This window comes from Telopea speciosissima, chromosome 2, assembly GCF_018873765.1.
Source record: "Telopea speciosissima isolate NSW1024214 ecotype Mountain lineage chromosome 2, Tspe_v1, whole genome shotgun sequence".
Taxonomy (NCBI): domain Eukaryota; kingdom Viridiplantae; phylum Streptophyta; class Magnoliopsida; order Proteales; family Proteaceae; genus Telopea; species Telopea speciosissima.
This window is the reverse complement of record NC_057917.1, coordinates 62,506,001-62,526,229: the sequence shown is the minus strand read 5'-3', so window position 1 is coordinate 62,526,229 and position 20,229 is coordinate 62,506,001. Positions and strand designations below refer to the sequence as shown.

The following is a 20,229-nucleotide window of genomic DNA, read 5'->3' as shown; positions in this document are numbered from 1 at the left end:
GGTGTTTGTGTGTCGACGTTTAGCTCCTTGATGACAGAGCATTCCTCTGTTCCACTTGGTGAATCTTAGCCAATCTCTGATCAGGAATTGATATCAAACTAAGGGTAAAAAATGTAAAAAATTCAATTTTTAATGAAAAAGAGGGGCAAAATTGCCTGATCTAAACTAATATTAGTCGTTCCATATCAATATCGGATCGGTATCAACTGAGACTGATACCATTTTGATACCAATTACTAAATCCATGCTTCCAATTCTTTGACGCATTTAAATTTCATGAAAGTAAACTTCATGTTCTCTTTTCAGGACTTCCAAATCTTCAACACAGAAATTTCATGGAAGCAAGCTTAGTCTTCTCCCTTTGTATGGAAAATTAAGGTTAAAAGATGAGGTGGGAAAATCATACTTACTCATTGTTACCTTGAATGTGTGAGGATATACTTAAGTAAATTATCACTTTGACCTAATGTTTGCAAGCTAATCTTGTCCAAATCTAAATTTGGAAGAACTAAATGATATCTCCAAAGGAATACAACACTTGAACTGGAGACTCCTCATATTCCTTAATTAACACTTGATGTAGAAAAGAATACGTAGGATGTTTCTTTCACTCTCTCTGGTTCAAAATCCTAACTCACCAATAGATGGAGTAGAAGAAGACGAAAGAAGATGATAAGTGGAGGAGATTAACTGGATAAATCGCAAAAGATATCAAAATTAAAACTTCTCTTTTGTTCTGGTTGACCACTACTACTTCCCCTTCCCTTATTGGTGTTAATTATAGGATACCAAATACTAATTTATGTGATAAATCTATATTCCAAGTGGTGGAATTCTATTAAGTGATTCTATCAAGGTAGCCTTATGTGAGTCAAACTTGAACTATTTACTTAAGAATCTAACTCAATCTTAATAAATAATATATTTACTCATAAGTGCACCTTTAGATGGATACAAATAATAAACCCCCAAATAAATAGTTTTATTGCATTTTAGTCCCTCTACTGAACAATAGTGAGTGACAAACCTTAGGATATGGAATTAATTACTGTCACTACTCTAGTTCGTCGAAATAGATTATTCAGAGAATCTTGATTGTTGATTGGACATAAAACACTTGTCAAATATAATTATCAATAAAGGGACTATCTAAATGACACTTCTAAAAGTATATTTAGAACTTGACATCTTTTGTTTGCCTTTTGTTTTATTCTCAAAAGTTCTTTAGGTCAGGACTGAAACAAAGTTTTCAAAATAATTTGAAAGTAACTTATCATTATGTCATTATCAAAAGATGTCACTATTTTGTACATTTTTCGAGTACAAATATGAAATGACAGGTTTTACCCTCATTGAAAAAAAAAGTGTTATACTAAAATAGTAAAAAAGTAAGGTTACAAATTATTTGACACCCTAAGATGGTGTCAAGAAGAAAATCCCAATAATAATATTAATATTTTAAATCTTTTGCAAACTATTTACAAAATATGCAATTGATCATAGAATTTCTTCCAATCACAATCATGTATCTTTCTCAAATTATTCACCTTATTTGGGTAATAGATTTCTTATTGAACATCTAGCTCTACATTCACAAACAAATATTTTGAATCCAACTAACCAATATATAGCTAGGGAGGCATCAAATATTGGTACACCAAAACACATAATATTTGACCACAACAGTAAGGACCTCTCGGGTTCGGAGAGCAAAATGTACCATTGCAGTGAGTCTTGTTTCTCAAATATCTGACAATAATCCATACAAAGATTCTCAAGTGATCTTGTTCAATACACATACAATATGAATACTCACATTTGTAATTTGGAATCTCATTGCGAAAATACTCAATGTGACAATCATATGAACATAATACCAGTTTTGTCCTTAGTTACAAATATGAATACTCACATTTGTAACGCTAGAGTTATTTACTCATTTGGAACTTTTGTTGGCCAGCGTACAAATTTTGAAGCAGGATTTTTAGCCTTGATGCATGGTCTGAATTTGGCCAAGGATTTGGGAGTCCAAAAGTTGTGGGTGGAATACGATTCAGCAGCAGTGGTGACCAATGTCTATTCTAATAAGTCTATTCACTGGTGTGTGCACCAAGATTGGCTCTTTATTCAGGACTTCTTGGTGTCCATTGAGTGGAAAATCACTCACTACTACAGAGAGGCTAATCTGATTACGGATTATCAATCGAAAACAACAAAGAGAAGTGCTTCATTTGTCATGCAACCTTTTCCCCGGATCTTTATCACCTCCTGTTACTACACGGTGCAGTACTGCATCGTACGACGCTACAGAGGCCATGTGGCACAGCAGGCCCCACATGGTGCACATGGCCTCTGCAGCCGTCGCACGATGCATTACTGCACCGTGCAGTAACAGGAGAGGATAAAAATTCTCTTTTCCCCCCCTTTTATCATTAGAGAGCTGAAGGTTGACGCTGTGAGGAGATATCGTTATTGGATTACTTTTTAATTTTTCTTGGTGGGTTGTCTCTCCTGCTGATGGCTTTGCCGTAGATGGGAGTCTCAACCTCGCATTCTGTTTCAGTTTGTTTTTATGGTTTTTGCCTAGGTTGTAATTTTATTTTATTTTTTCTTAATACAAATGATCATTTAACCAAAAAAAAAAGACAAGCAACTAACCTTAGGACAACCAATTGTCCAAATTAAATTAATGAAAATCAATATTTACTTAAATTATTTGAATTGGGTTTGATGGACAAATAAATCCAACAGTTACCTGGAAAGCTTTGAAGGGAGGATGCACTCACACTATGGGCCTACCAATTACAACAGCTTCTTCAAAGATCTTACAAAGCTGAAACAAACTAAGCCTATATGAGAGATTCCAAACTCAATTGGTCAGAGAAGATGCCAGCTAAACAAGAAGTAAATTGCTTTGTTAGTGGTTTAAAAGATTCCATTACAGTGGCTATGTAAGCTTTAAAGCCTAAATCATTTTTAGTTGCAGTGGGTCTTGCTCACCTCTATAAGGCCAAACATCTCCCTCAATGGCAAATTCTGCAACATGAAGTCAAGGAGACTACACCACCATCAAAGTCAACCTTCATCCCAAGTTTAAAACAGAATAATATAGGACCCATCATAGGCACTAGATAGATCATGGAAGGATCATTTGAAGCATCACCTAACAAAAGGAAAGGCCATCTATCATCCTTTAATTTATTTTCTATCTTCCATTCATGTAGAGAATTAGATATTGGATCCCAGATGACATCCATTCCCACAGGTTATTATTACATGGGGTTTACTAACTCTTATTCAGTTAAGATTGTGCAAAGAAAACAGAGGAAGAAGCAGGAAGGGAGTTAAAGTACATCAACGGATTACTAGCTTGTACCAGGTATCCAAGACAAATTCGTGACATGAATCGATACATTGTTCAATGAAACGAAACCACATTCTTCGCCAATAAGGATTGATGTATAGAACTGCTGCAATTCCCAAGAAGAACATGACATATGAACCAGCAAAACTTGCCAAGAAAACGCCCATGTCGATTGAAGGTGGTGTTGTTGCTGATGTGTTTGTTGATTCCGAATTGGAAGAACAGTTTCTTGGTAAAGGTGGACCACAAAGGAATGGGTTGCCTTCATAACTTGTGCTATTGAACGTCGAAAACTGTGACTTCATCTCTGGTGTCTTTCCAGATAAGTTGTTGTGTGCCACAGTGAAGACCGCCAATGAGTATAGTATGGACAATTCTGAAGGGATTTCCCCACTCAGCTTGTTGTAGGAAAGATCCAAACTCTCTATTTGGGTTAGGTTTGACAAGGTTCTTGGAATGGGTCCAGTTAGCTGATTGTGTGACAAGTTTAATGCAAACATTCTATTTAAATCTCCTATCTCAGATGGGATGTCATCGCTTAAGCTGTTGCAGGATAAATCCAAACCAGACACAAAATTAAGGACTTCACCCTTGTAGGAATAAGAAATACTCTTCGTAACGAAATCAACTTCCTCTGATTTACCAAGTTCCGGGTCATTGTTGTCATCAAAAAGGAGGTTTAAATCTTCATTGGGATCAGAGGTAAATGCATAGCCATTAACAGTTTGTACAAATGCAAGATCTAGGTCTACTATCCTCCCAAAAGATATGTTATTCAAACATCGTGGTATTGATCCAGAAAGGGCATTATGGGATAGATCCATAATGTTTATCAATGTCAATTGGCAGAAGCAATTCGGTATTGGACCATTGAAATGATTTTGTTTCAAGAGAAGAAGTCTCAAATCAGAAAGGCCACCGATCCACTCTGGGATAACACCATAGAATTCATTATCTTTGATGTCCAATGTCAAAAGAGAAGATGAACCATTGAAAAGTAGTGCAGTCGGTGGTGGTGGTGGTGGAGTCCTTGTTAACCTATTCCCTTGCAGGTGTAGATATTGTAAACTTGTTGAGTTCAATATTGATGGTATTGAACCTGAAAGTAAATTGTGGGAAAGGTCAAGGAAGTAGACTTGCTGAAGGTTACAAAACTCAACTGGGATGTTTCCTTGTAAAGTATTACCCTGCATGATGAGTGCACTCAGCTCTGTCAAGTTACCAATCCAATTAGGTATTCTTCCTGTTATCTGGTTGTTTCCAATATCCAGAATTTGTAATCCAAAGCATTTGGACAATCCAGTCAAGACATTTCCGGAGAACAAGTTGTTGTCCAAACGTAATGAAGTCAATTGTGTCCAGTTAGAATACGGAGGAAGTATTTGACCATGCAATCTATTATTCGAAAGTCTTAAAACATTTAGGTTATTGCAAGCTTTGGCCATCTGCAATGGAATTTCTCCTGAGAAATTATTATTGGCCAGATCTAAATATGTCAATATTTCCATGTCAGCTATGGATGAAGGAATGAGACCCTCAAAGTAATTATGTGATAGATTCAAGTACCATACATCTGGGAACATCTTACCGAAGTTTGCTTGAAGCAGTCCACCAATGCCATTGCTTGAAATGTCTATCTTGTATGCAGCCTGATGGATATTGGATGGTAGGACAAAATGACCACTCAATGAATTATTTCTCAGTATTAGAACTTTTAACATTATATTATTCTCTACCAACCAATTGGGGAACATTCCATTCAAGTTGTTACTGGAGAGATCAACTTGTCTCAAGTTGTGTTGGTTACTGAGAAATCTTGGAACAACATTGTTAAGGTTGTTGTTTGGTAACAAGAGCACCTTCAATTGGAAAGGAGGAACCCAGGAAGGATAGTCAGTTTCCACCTTTAATTTGTCTCCAGCACAATGAAGGTCAATCACTTCCAGATTGGAATTGTTGGCAAAGGAGATGAAAGGGAACAGGCCATCAAAATCATTATACCTCAAAGAAATGTTGACAAGGGATGCAAGGCTGGATATGAGAGATAAGGGGATATTTCCTTTAAATTGGTTATGTGATAGATCTAAGTCCCTAAGAGTGGTTAAATTATTGAGACATGGGGGAAGAATCCCTTCAAAATTATTCCAACTAAGATCCAACTCATGAAGGCTCTTCAATTGACACAAGCCTGCATAAGAAAACGAAGTGAATCATCCACATATAGATTTATGAAGGCCTAATAAAGGTACAACAACCCATATACTCAAAAGTGACTCAAACATGTAATTTATGGCCAAAAGGGAACAATTGAAAACCATGTTAGCCAAAGCCACCAGATTCTATCAATTTAATCTTACCTTGGAGTTTTCCATCCAATGAATTATGACTCAGATCCAAAGACTGTAGAATGCTGCTATTGAATTGGTTTTCGCTTAGGTCTAGGACTTCCAGACTTTGTAATTCACCAAATCTTTTGAAACCTGCTAGATACAGAAAAATGATCAATGGAATGTTTGTTTATTCAAAGGGTAGGAAAACCATTTTTCTTTCCTTTCAAGCAAGGCTGTGCTTTTGATCTCAATAAGTATATGATCTATTGGGGCAATTTTATCTCCCTACTTTGTTACTTTGTTCCCCTGTTCCCCCCCCCCCCCCCTAATTCTGTTTTGACAGTGATAATCTCATCCATTATCAATTAGGCATTGAATAAAAAGCTTATGATTGGTCATTTGGTGACTAATCAAATAAGTCGAGATGTTGCAGTTTCTTAAAGGCAGAAAACATGGTGAAATTTCGAAATGGAATAGATGGAAGCCGATCCCATGTCTGATTTCAGGTTTAAAAACCTCATTGGTGATCATTTCGATGAATTATCGTGAAAGACTAATGTGACTACAAGAATGTTATAGTGGATGACTGTATGTATGATGATGGTTTGTGTCTTCAACTTGAAGAAATAAAGTGAATAATTAAACAATGACCCTCCCTCCCACACTTTCCTGAGTTAACTCTGAGCTCGAAAAAAGTAATGAAGTTATAATCTGGCTCTATGGCTCCCTGTTTCAGATATTTCTCATATGGTTGGTTGTATGTTGCACTCATTTCTTCTTTCATTAATAAAATTTCCTTTCTGTTGTTTCCCCATGTTTCCGTTTGGGTTTGATGCAACAGGGCAGGTAGTCTAGCTCGGTATGCAAGACTGAGGAGTAGGGGCTAAGTTTTACCTATAGCAAGCAATATCATAAAACAGAGAGAAACAGAAGAATATTCCAATCTAATCGTATATATAATAATATATGTGCAGTAAATCTTACCCTGGATTGTTTGGAATGAGGCTTCAATTGAGTTATAACTCAAATCCAATGATTGCAAGTTATGCAAATTAGCTAGTTCTGCATCAAATTAAGAAAGGGAAGCACATGAGTGTAAGTGTGTAACAACACATACATAATTTATATAATATTACTATTAATCAAAATATAAAGCCAGCAGCACACCTTCCCAATGGGATGATCCATCCAAACGATTCGCAGCAAGAGATAGAGTCCTAAGGGAGGTGAGAACACCCAGAGATGGAAGGATGGTGTTGTTGAAGCGATTATCAGTTAGGTCAAGGACCTCCAGTTTCCTCAATCCAACCAATCTTTCAAACCCTGAAAGATGATAGATAGATAGATATTGGTCAAGTGATTGGAGTAGTGCTTAAATAGGCATTCTTTTGCTTAATTTCATTTCATGCATTCCACCTCCACTTGGTTAATATAATAATTTAGAGGGAAGAAAGAAAATAAAAAAACCAGCAACAAGGAATGAATGAAGCAAGTTGTAGCAGTTGTTATTAAAGATATAGAGATTGAAAGTACCTTCATTTTCTATCCAACCATCAAACGAGTTTGAAGATAAGTCGAGGTGTTGCAGATCTTTAAAGGCAGAAAACAAGGTGACATTTAGGTAATCCGTGACATTTAGGTAAGTCAACTTACCATTTTCATATCTATATCCCCTACTCATAAAATTGAGTGATAGTTGAATGACTCGTCCTGTGGTTGCATTACACTTGATAACTTCTGGCTCCCAATCACAACAATCACTCTCTTTGACATAATCTTGAACACCTTGACTCCAATCTAGAAAACCCTTAATTTCTAAGAGTGCAATCCTCTCCTCTTCCAAGCACCCCAAACACCCATGATGAATTCGAAATACAAATAACATCAGCAAAGAAACCCACAACCACTTCTTCACCAAACACCATTCCATGATGAGAAAGCCTGAGAGACTTGGAAGACTAATCTTCTCCCACCTCAATTACTTCTGCATATTAACGGCATTAAATGAAGGTTTAAATAAGGGAGCATTTGCACCAACCATTACATCTTTTTTTTTTTGGTAAAGCACCGACCATTACATCAAAGACGTAGTTCGTACGGAAGCTAAGCTATTATATGATTACTATGGACGTGACCTTGAGTAATATTTAGGGAGAATGTTTTCTACGTCGGAGGCGCAGGCTGTGCCCAGACACATGGGGTAAAGTGACCACCCTATCCATTCTTATCATAGTTTGACCTTTGAAGTATCGGTGGTGTCAAATCAACATATTGGATGATCTGAATTGGTAATCACTAACCACTAATCCCAATATGGGTGGAACGATAGATATGAAATAGAGGTAAAACTGTCAAAACCCCAATTTTATTAGGTAAATCAAAGGCAAAATTGTTCCATCCAGAATGAACTATCCTTGTATCATATCAGTTTTTGAGGTATTGATACCTGATCCGATACCATGCACTAAATCCATGATAGGATCCTAGAAAGTGAATTTCATATTCCAATGTTTTAAAAATTGTGTAATTCAATTGATTAATTGTTGGATTCATATTGAAATCGGTGATGACTGATCTAGTTGATTCCATTCAATTTTGTTTCGTTTTTCATCTGATTCCTGTCCATTTCAACGGATTTGAATTGACATCGACACTAATCGATTCTATAGAAAACAAATGATTCCAATTTAATCGGATATATATTTTTCCTTTTTTGGATCGAGTTTCCCTTCATACATGATGAATGGGAATACATTCATCGTGGGTGTGTGATAGATGGGAGAAGCTGTGTGATAGATGGGAGAAGGTATCGGGAGGGTATTTTTGAAACACGTTAAAACCCTAGGATGGATGTTGAACCATCCTCTATAGGTGGAGGGAAACTCTCTCTCTCTAGTAATGGGATACACTAATTGATGTTTAAGAGTGACTTTATGGCTTAAGTATTTTTACTCTGGCATCTCCTTTTCACAGGGTCAACACACACACAGGGTCAACACACACACACACACACACACACACTCTCTCTCTCTCTCTCTCTCTGTCTGTTGGGTCTTTTTTCATTGCTCTTCTTTCAACCATGGAGAAAGAACCCTTCACCACGACTAATTTGACCCTATGATTAGATTTCTATGTAGGGATGTAAACGGATTAAATTCGGTCGGATAGTGGCATTATCATATTCGTATCCGATTATATTCGGACGAATTTGGATAATATCTTATCTATTTTCGGATGGATTCGGATAATTTTCGGATAGTGATTTTTTTAATAAAGCTTCTCCTAAATAGATATGAATACGGATCGAATATGATTTTTCGACTATCCGTTGACATATTTACCGTTTTTAAGATGAGAGTTAGGGTTGAGACATGAGAGTTCAGTAACTGCCCTTTCTTTTACTCTTCTTTGTCTTTTATTCCCTTACCTATGTAATTCCATGTATCACATTACATAAAACAATATATATAAACCAATAGCAAAGCTAGAAAAAGAATCACATTATCTTAACTGATAAATTTATAAAAATAAGATAACAAAATCCAATAAGGTAACTTAAAAGGATAGATAAACATAGAGTTATATTTCAGATATTTTATTACCATCGGACTACTAAACGAATCGGATAATAATCGATCGGATAGGGGGATTATCATATTCGTATCCGATTAATTTCAGACGGATTCAGATTCTCCTAAACGGATACGAACGCGGATCGAATACGAATTTACGAATATCCATTTATATCCCTATTTCTATGTCATCTTTAACTCCACCCCCTATTGTATAGAATGAAAAATATCTGAGATCTCCTTGGTGAAATTATTCTCTCTTCCTAATGATTGAAGAAAATTTGAGTCTCATAGAAATTTCATGGAAGTAAGCTTCATCTTCTCTCTTCATGACTTCCAAGTCTTCGACGTGTGCAAATTTTATGAAAGTAGTTAGCTCATTCTTTTGGAGGGGAATGGCTTGGCTGTCCTTATTTGTAACATTAACGGGAAAACAAGGGCAATGACTTCGAAGTCTTGGACGCATTTAAATTTGATGAAAGTAAGTTTCATTTTTTTCCTACCAAAATAAATAAATTTAACTTTCTCTTTTCATGACTTATGAGTCAAAATATCACCGATTAATAGAATAATAACGCGTGTCTCAATAAGAGCGGAGTTAATTACTTGTACACGTCATGTAAAAATCTTCGGCATGGAAATTTCACAGAATTAAGCTTATTCTTCCCACTTCATTATCTTAGTAGACACCAGATAATTCCGATAACAAAAGAAACTCTCTCAAAGTCTTTAGAGTTTAGACGGCCCACGTGGAAGAAAGAGCAAAGCAAAGACAAAACTGGTTTAGCTGACTCTGATCGAGCAGGAAAGGAAGGATCCTTCTCCTTTTCTATATACCCATGTCACATAGACTTAACTTGTAGACCATTGGATTGGATTAAAAAAAAAAAAAAAAAACCAACGTGGCACGTCATCATCGTGATGGCGGGGTTGTGATGGGTGCTAAGCAAAGAAAATTTAAAAGGGCAAGACATCGTTGCAGCCTAGTCGTGTAACCCCTACACCAACATTGAAGCCAATCCGGCAATCCCTAGAGTGATAGAACAACATTGCACCCTATAGTTTGTTTGCCTTGAGAAGGGGCAAAATGTTACTTAGCCCGACATTTTCTCAAGGATTTTCCTTATTTTCATGCTCGTGATGCAATGTATGGTGTTTGTGTGTCGACGTTCAGCTCCTTGATGACAAAGCATTCCTCTATTCCATTTGGTGAGTACCACAATCCTATGTATACAGACTCAAATGGGTAAAGGTAAATTCCCAACTACTACAAATTCTACATAAAATTTAAAGAAACTAAGGGGTTGCCATTACCTAATTAAGATCACAATAAGATCCATACATAAATCTTATTCCAAGGAGAAGATCAATATCTCTGCGATCTTACTGGTATCCACATTTTCAGAAGACTGAAATTGAATGGCTGGTTTTTAATATGTTGCAATCTGCAGTCATATATGATCATGGACGATGTGCGTGGATTACCGGCACTTATGATAATGAATATAGTGTGGTCTGATTGTCATCAAATGCGAGTCTCTGTCGTCAATACAGAATTTAATTATAACTCATCATAGTCACTATGAATTCTTGGTGATGCCATTTGAATTTGCCAATCCCCTCACCAAGGAAGTAGTGAGAAGCTAATTACAATTCACAAGCCAAGCTAATTGCACTTATTTCTTCGTACATTCATACTTAATTGTTTAGTACTCTCTCCTTTTCCTGCCAATGCCTGTTCATCTACTGGGGTGTGGCCATTAGTGATTGTGTCCACCACACCTAAAAGATCGGTTGGCCAATCCTATCCATTCTTAATCATAGTTTGAGGTATCGGTGGTGTCGGATCAACATGTTGGGTGATCCGAATTGGTATCGTTAACCATTGATCCCAATACCTGATTGTTCCCATATGGATGGGGAACGATATGAAATAGGGGTAAAACTGTCCAAAACCCCAATTTTGTTAGGAAAATCAAAGGCTCCACATCTAGGCTGATCTATACTTGTCTGATCCAATAGCGTGCACTAAATCCATGATAGGATCCTGGAAAGTGAATTTTCATATCCCTAAATTGTGAAATTCAATTGGTTAATTCTTGGATTCATATCGAAATCGGTGATGATTGATCTAGTTGATTCCCATCAATTTTGTTTCGTGACCAGTCCATTTCAACCGATTTGAATTGACATCGGCACGAACCGATTCTATAGAAAACAAATGATTCCAATTTAATCGGATGTATATTTTTCCTTTTTTGGACTGAGTTTCGCTTCACCCACAATGAATGGGAATACATTCGCCGTGGGTGTGTGATAGATGGGAGAAGGTATCGGAAGTGAACCATCCTCTATGGGTAGAGGAAAACTCTCTCTCTCTCTCTCCCTCTTGAGAGATACACTAATTCATGTTTTAGAGTGACTTTATGGCTTAAGTATTTTTTTTTTTTCTTGCATCTCCTTTTCACAGGGTGTATCCTAGTTATGTTAATCATATTTACATTTTTTTCTTCTTTGGACCGAGTTTCCCTCCACCCACGGTGAAAGGGAATACATTTGCCATGGAGGTATCGAGAGGGTATTTTTGAAACTGCTAAAACCCTAGGATGGGTGGTGAACCGTTCTCTATGGGTGGAGGAAAGCTCTCTTTCTCTCTCTCTCTTTATAGTGAGAGACATTAATTCATGATTAAGCGTGACTTTATAGCTTAAGTATTTTACTTTCTTACATCTCATTTTCACATGGTCTACCCTAGATATATTTACTCTCTCTCTCTTTTTATTGCAGTTGGGTCTTTCTTTACTGCTCATAGGGGTGTAAATGAATAGCCGAAATCTATTTCCGTATCTGTGTTCATATCCGTTTAACACTATCTGAATCCGTCCGAAAGCTAAATTGATGCAGATATAGATAGACTATAACTATCCGAAAAACTATATTTACATGTAAACGGATAAAATATCCGATCCGTATCCATGTTCGTATCCATTTAGCACTATCCAAATCCATCTAAAAAACTAAACGGATGCAGATGCGGATATAACACTATCCAAGCCGAATCCGATCCGTTTACATCCCTAACTGCTTTTCCTTCAACTATGGAGAACGAACCCTTCACCACTACTAATTTGACCCTGTGATTAGATTTCTATGTCATCATTAACTCCCACCCCCTATAGTATAAGATGAAAAATATCTAAGATCTTCTTGATGAAATGATTCTCTCTTCCTCATGATTGAAGAGAAATTGAGTCCCATGGAAATTTCATGAAAGCAAGCTTCATCTTCTCTCTTCATGACTTCCAAGTCTTTGACGTGTGGAAATTTTATGGAAGTAGTTAGCTCATTGTTTTGGAGGGGAATGGCTATAACATTAATGGGAAGATAAGGGCAATGACTTTTTTTTTTTTTTTGGTAAAAAGGACAATGACTTCCAAGTCTGCGAGACTGCGTCATGAAAGCAAGTTTCATTTTTTTCTACCAAAAAAGATTTTCATTCTCTCTTTTCATGACTTATGAGTCAAAATATCACTGACTAATAGGATAATAACACGTGTCTTAATAAGAGCGGAGTTAATTACTTGTACACGTTATGTAAAAGTCTGCGGCATGGAAATTTCAGGGGATTTTCCCACTTCATTATCGTAGACAACAGATGCTTCCAATAACAAAAGAAACTCTCTCAAAGTCTTTAGAGTTAGACCGCCCACGATGAAGAAAAAGCAAAGACAAGAGTTGTTTAGCTGACTCTGATCGAGCAGGAAGGGAAAGACCCTTCTCCTTTTCTATATACCCATTTCATATAGACTTAACTTGTAGACCATTGGATTGGATTAAAAAAAACCCACGTGGCACGTCATCATCGTGATTGCAAGGTTGTGATGGGTGCTAAGCAAAGAAAATTTAAAAGGGCAAGACATCGCTGCCTGGTTGTGTAACCCTGCACCAGCATTGAGGCCAATCCAGCAATCCCTAGAGTGGCAGAACAGCATTGCACCCTATAGTTTGCCTTGAGAGGGGGCAAAATGTTACTTAGCCCCACATTTTCTCAAGGATTTCCCTTATTTTCATGTTCGTAATGGAATGTATGGTGTTTGTGTGTCAAGGTTCAGCTCCTTGATGACAGAGCATTCCTCTTGTTGAGTACCAACACAATCCAATGTACCGACTCAAATGGGTAAAGGTAAATTCCCAACTACTACAAATTCTACATAAAATTTAAAGAAACTAAGGGGTTGCCATTACCTAATTAAGATCACAATAAGATCATTACATAAATCTTATTCCAAGGAGAAGATCAATATCTCTGCGATCTTACCGGTATCCACATTTCCAGAAGTCTGAAATTGAATGGCTGGTTTTTAATATGTTGCAATCTGCAGTCATATATATGATCATGGTCGATGTGCGTGGATTACCGGCACTTATGATAATGAATATAGTGTGGTCTGATTGTCATCAAATGTGAGTCTCGGTCGTCAATACAGAATTTAATTATGACCTGACCCATCATCATAGTCACTATGAATTCTTTTCTTGGTGATGCCATTTGAATTTGCCAATCCCCTCAACAACATTTCATACATGGAATATATAGATGTCAAAAGATCCCAGGAAGTAGTAGTGGGGGGAGGGGGGAATATATTTCTTTCTGCACAATAGCTCCCTGGAAGTAGTGGGAAGCTAATTACAATTCACAAGCCAAGGTTAAAAGGAATTGAAGATGGACCAACACATAAATTTATTTTCTATCTTCTATCCATGTAGAGAATTAGATATTGGATCCAAGATGACATCCATTCCCACAGGTTATTATTACATGGGGTTTACCAACTCTTATTCAGTTAAGATTGTGCAAAGAAAACAAGAGGGAGAAGCAGGAAGGGAGTTACAGTACATCTACGGATAACTAGCTTAATGTACCAGTAGGTATCACAGACAAATTCGTGACATGAATCGATACATTGTTCAATGAAACGAAACCACATTCTTCGCCAATAAGGATTGATGTATAGAACTGCTGCAATTCCCAAGAAGAACATGACATATGAACCAACAAAACTTGCCAAGAAAACGCCCATGTCGATTGAAGGTGGTGTTGTTGCTGATGTGTTTGTTGATTCCGAATTGGATGAACATTTTCTTGGTAAAGGTGGACCACAAAGGAATGGGTTGCCTTCATAACTTGTGCTTGTGAATGTCGCAAACTGTGCCTCCATCTCTGGTGTCTTCCCAGATAAGTTGTTGTATGCCACGGTGAAGACCCCCAATGAGTATAGAATGGACAATTCTGAAGGGATTTCCCCACTCAGCTTGTTGTAGGAAAGGTCCAAACTCTCTATTTGGGTTAGGTTTGACAAGGTTCTTGGAATGGGTCCAGTAAGCTGATTGTGTGACAAGTTTAATGCAAACATTCTATCTAAATCTCCTATTTCAGATGGGATGTCATCGCTCAAGTTGTTGCAGGATAAATCCAACCCAGACACAAAATTAAGGATTTCACCCTTGTAGGAATAAGATATACTCTTCGTAACGAAATCAACTTCCTCTGATTTACCAATTTCCTGGCCACTGTACTCATCAAAGGAGAGGTTTGAATCTTCATTGGGATCAGCTAAAGATTCATAGGAATTAACAGTTTGTACAAATGCAAGATCTAGGGCTACTATCCTCCCAAAAGATATGTTATTCAGACATCGTGGTATTGATCCAGAAAGGGCATTATGGGATAGATCCATTATGTTTATCAATGCCAATTGGCAGAAGCAATTCGGTATTGGACCATTGAAATGATTTTGCTTCAAGAGAAGAACTCTCAAATTAGAAAGGGAACCAATCCATTTTGGGATAACACCATATAATTCATTATCTTTGATGTCCAATGTCAAAAGAGATGATGAAACATTGAAAAGTAGTGCAGTCGGTGGTGGTGGTGGAATCCTTGTGAACCTATTCCCTTGCAAGTGTAGATATTGTAACCTTGTTGAGTTCAATATTGATGATGGTATTGAACCCGAGAGTAAATTGTGGGAAAGGTCAAGGAAGTAGACTTGCTGAAGGTTACAAAACTCAACTGGGATGTTTCCTTGTAAAGTATTACCCTGCATGATGAGTGCACTCAGCTCTGTGAAGTTACCAATCCAATTAGGTATTCTTCCTGTTATCTGGTTGTTTCCAATATCCAGAATTTCTAATCCAGAACATTTGGACAATCCAGTCATGATATTTCCGGAGAACAAGTTGTTGTCCAAACGTAATGAAATCAATTGTGTCCAGTTAGAATACAGAGGAAGTATTTGACCATGCAATCTGTTATTCGAAAGTCTTAAAACAACCAAGTTATTGCAAGCTGTGGCAATCCCTACTGGAATTTTTCCTGAGAAATTATTATTGGACAGATCTAAAAATGACAACATTTTCATGTCAGCTATGGATGAAGGAATGTGACCCTCAAAGTAATTTTGTGATAGATTCAAGTACCACACATTTGGGAACATCTTACCGATGTTTGCTTGAAGCAGTCCACCAATGCCATTGCTTGAAATGTCTATCTTGTATGCAGCCTGATGGATATTGGATGGTAGGACAAAATGACCACTCAATGAATTATTTCTCAGTATTAGAACTTTTAACATTATATTGTTCTCTAGCAACCAATTGGGGAACATACCATTCAAGTTGTTACTGGAGAGATCAACTTGTCTCAAGTTGTGTTGGTTACTGAGAAATCTTGGAACAACATTGTTAAGGTTGTTGTTTGATAACAAGAGCACCTTCAATTGGAAAGGAGGAACCCAGGAAGGATATTCAGTTTCCACCTTTAATTTGTTTCCAGCACAACGAAGGTCAATCACTTCCAGATTGGAATTGTTGGCAAAGGAGATGAATGGGAACACGCCATCAAAATCATTATAGCTCAAAGAAATGTTGACAAGGGATGTAAGGCTGGAGATAAAAGATGAGGGGTTATTTCCTTTAAATTGGTTATGGGATAGATCTAATTTCCTGAGATCTGTTAAATTATTGAGACATGGAGGAAGAATCCCTTCAAAATTATTCCAACTAAGATCTAACTCATGAAGGCGCTTCAATTGACACAAGTCTGCATAAGAAAATGAAGACAATAAATATCTCAATACAGATTACTGAAGGCCTGATCAAATCCTTGTTGAAAAAAGCACATTAGCCAAATCGTCCAACTCATTGTTACCTTGGACTTCTCTTGATGAGGCATTGAGTGACGAATTAAAACTAATAAGATCCAATGACTGCTACTTGTGCAGGGAAATAATGTCAATGCATTCTTTGGTCTACAGAGGGCATACCCTCAATTGATTTTGATTAATATGCCTTTAACAGTTATTTACTTGAAAAAAGAAGGAAAAGTACCTGGATGGTAGAAGTACTAGAAGTAATGTACCTTTAAAATGTGAAGATCCATCAAGATAGTTGGAAGAAAGTGACAATTTCCCAAGGGATTTAAGAGTACCCAAAGATTGAAGAATGCTGCTATTGAAGTGGTTTTCGCTTAGGTCAAGGACTTCCAGACTTTGTAATTCACCAAATCTTTTGAAACCTGCTAGATACAGAAAAATGGTCAATGGAATGTTCGTTTATTCAATTATTCAAAGGGTAAGACAACCATTTTTTTTTTTTCCTTTGAGGCAAGGCTGTGCATTTGATCTCAATAAGTATGTGATCTATTGTGGAAATTTTATCTCCCTACTTTATTACTGTGTTCCTTTCTCCTTCCCTCTCCCCCACCCCCACCCCCATAATTCTGTTGACAGTGGTAACCTTATCCATTATCAATAGGCATCGAATTAAAGCTTATGATTGGTCATTTGGCGACTAATCAGAAAAGTCAATGTTGCAGTTTCTTAAAGGAAGAAAACATGGTGACATTTCGAAAATGGAATAGATGGAGGCCGATCCCATGTCTAGTTCCAGGTTTTAAAACCTTGTTGGTGATTCTATCTTGAAAGACTACTGTGACTACAAGAATGTTATAGTGGATGACTTTATGATGATGGTTTGACTCTTCAACTTGAAGAAATAAAGTGAATAATTAAACAATGATCCTCCCACACTTTCCTCTGAGAATTCTGAGCTTGAGAAGTAATGTAGTAATCTGGCTCTTCGGCTCTCTGTTTCAGATATTTCTCATATGGTTGTATGTTGCACTCATTTCTTCTTTCATTAATAGAGAACTTCCTTTCTGTTGTTTCCCTATGTTTCCCTTTGGGTTTGATGCAACAGGGCAGGTAGTCTAGCTCGGTATGCAAGACTGAGGAGTAGGGCCGGACTAAGTTTTACTTATAACAAACAATATCATAAAACAGAGAGAAACAGAAGAATATTCCAATCTAATCGTATATATAATAATAATATATGTGCATTAAGTCTTACATTGGATTGTTTGCAAGGAGGCATCAATTGAGTTATAACTCAAATCCAACGATTGCAAGTTATGCAAATTAGCTAGTTCTGCATCAAATTAAGAAAGGGAAGCACATGAGTGTAACAATACATACATAATATATAATACTAACATTAATCAACTATAAAAGCCAGCACACCTTCCCAATGGGATGATCCTTCCAACCTATTCATAGCAAGAGATAGAGTCCTAAGGGAGGTGAGAGCACCCAGAGATGGAAGGATGGTGTTGTTGAAGAAATTATCACTTAGGTCAAGGATCTCCAGCTTCCTCAATCCAACCAGTCTTTCAAACCCTGAAAGATGATAGATAGATATTGGTCAAGTGCTTGGAGTAGTGCTTAATTAGGCATTCTTTTGCTTAATGTCATTTCAATTTAAGTCTATAGTATATATGCATTCCACCACCACTTAGTTAATAGAATAATTTAACAAGGAAGAAAGTACCCAATAAAAAAGAAGAAAAAAAAAATCAGCAATTAGGAATGAATGAAGCAGGTTGTAGCAGTTGTTGTTAAAGATAGAGAGATTGAAAGTACCTTCATCTTCTATCCAACCATCAAATGAGTTCGAAGATAAGTCGAGGTGTTGCAATTCTTTAAAGGCAGAAAACAAGGTGACATTTAGGTAATCCGTGCCATTTAGGAAAGTCATCGTACCATTTTCATATATATATCCCCTACTCATAAGACTGAGTGAGAGTTGAATGACTCGTCCCGTGGTTGCATTACACTTGATGAGTGCTGGCTCCCAAACACAACAATCATTCTCTTTGACATAATCTTGAGCACCTTGACTCCAATCTAGAACACCCTTAATTTCTAAGAGAGCAATCCTCTCCTCTTCCAAGCACCCCAAACACCCATGAATTTGAAATAACAATAACACCAGCAAAGAAACCCACAACCACTTCTTCACCAAAGACCATTCCATGCTGCCGAGAAAGCAAGTATGAAGAAACACTTACAATAAGGAAGAGTAATTAATCTTCTCGCACCTCTATTACTTCTGCATATTAACGGCACTAAATGAAGGTTTAAATAAGGGAGCATTTGCACCAACCATCACATCAACACCTATGTGTGGGAGTTAACTTTGTATAATTAATTTGGACCTTCAGTATTGTATCAATTCTTAGTATATATATATATCTTATCATTGAATTATTTTCAAACCTGGAGGGTGGACTGGAACCCAACCTACCAACGTGGTGGGTTAGGCTTCTTCTTCTTCTTCCAATCAGCCTTAATTTGGCTAATTAAATACAATGACCCCCCACCATGCTTCATGAATTGTTGAACTTTGTCTCTTATTTCTTTAATTGTCTCTATTTTTCAGATATGTAATAATATCATTGTATATTGCACTTATTATTTCTTCCTTCGTTAATAATATTTTCTCTCTATCAGTTTCCAATACTTAATTATCCTTATTACTTAATTGTTTATAAGTACTCTCCTTTTTCCTGCCAATCCATGTACATCATCAGAAGCCAAACTAGAATTTGATGTATTGTGATCGGAATATGGAGGTCGTTCTGTACTGGGTGTGGCCACCGATCAGATCAGTATTCAGTACCAGGATTTTATTGATGATGTCAAATTGATCTACACCTAAAAGACCGGTTGGCCACTTCTGCCCATCCCTATTTCCATCCAAAACCATGTTTTGTTTTTTCAAGCAAGTCGGAATTAGGTATCTCATTGATACGTGAAAAGCATAAGAACTGATGAAACGCGTTAAATTAAGCCCTTAAACTTAGCTCATATTAGGCTGACCTAATTTAACGCTCATAACAGCCGAATGACTTCCACTGCCATTGACTGATCTTGAGGCTCAAGTCAAAGTCAAGGATAATATTTGTGTAGTTTTTCAGAACTACTTGAAAGAGAGAAAAAGAGAGAGAAAGAGAGAGAGAGTATCTAATTTTTTTTTCCTATCCCCAATCCCCTCTTAAAAAAAAAAAAAAATTTCTGATACATGACTTCCAAGTCTTCTTTGTAAGTTGTAGCTAAGGACAATGACTTACAAGTCTTGGGCATGGAAATTTCAAGGAAGGTAAGCTTCATCTTCTTCCCACTTCATGATCGTAGACAAAAGATGATTCCTATAACAAGGGAAGCTCTAGAAGAGTGGTTCGATGACTGATCGGAGCAGGAAGGGGGAAATCTCTCATCATTTTCTATATATACACCCCAAGTCATGTCGACTTAACTCGTAGACCATTGGATTGGATTCAAAAACCCATGCGGCATGTTAGTAGTTTCACGTAATTGGTTTGGTTGGGCTTGAAAGAGGATCTCTTTCAATACTGGGAAAATCAGAGACCAACATTAAACAACTAGGACCCACCGACCCGCTATTTACACTTGTTTTTCTGTCTCTGTTTGTAGGTGAAATGTAATTAATCATCACCAATCTTGATCAAGCATGATCTCTAGGTCATGTCATCCATTTAAATTTCAAAGATGTTCACCATTCCAAGAGTTCTGACCATCAAATTTATGGGTCAAAAGGGACCAAT

General features: G+C 37.0%; 1 pseudogene; it reads right to left on the bottom strand.

The window, feature by feature from the left end:
* LOC122650969 overlaps nt 1-18,359 on the bottom strand; it is a 28,901-nt pseudogene extending 10,542 nt beyond the window's left edge.
* Nucleotides 18,360-20,229: the final 1,870 nt, after the last annotated feature.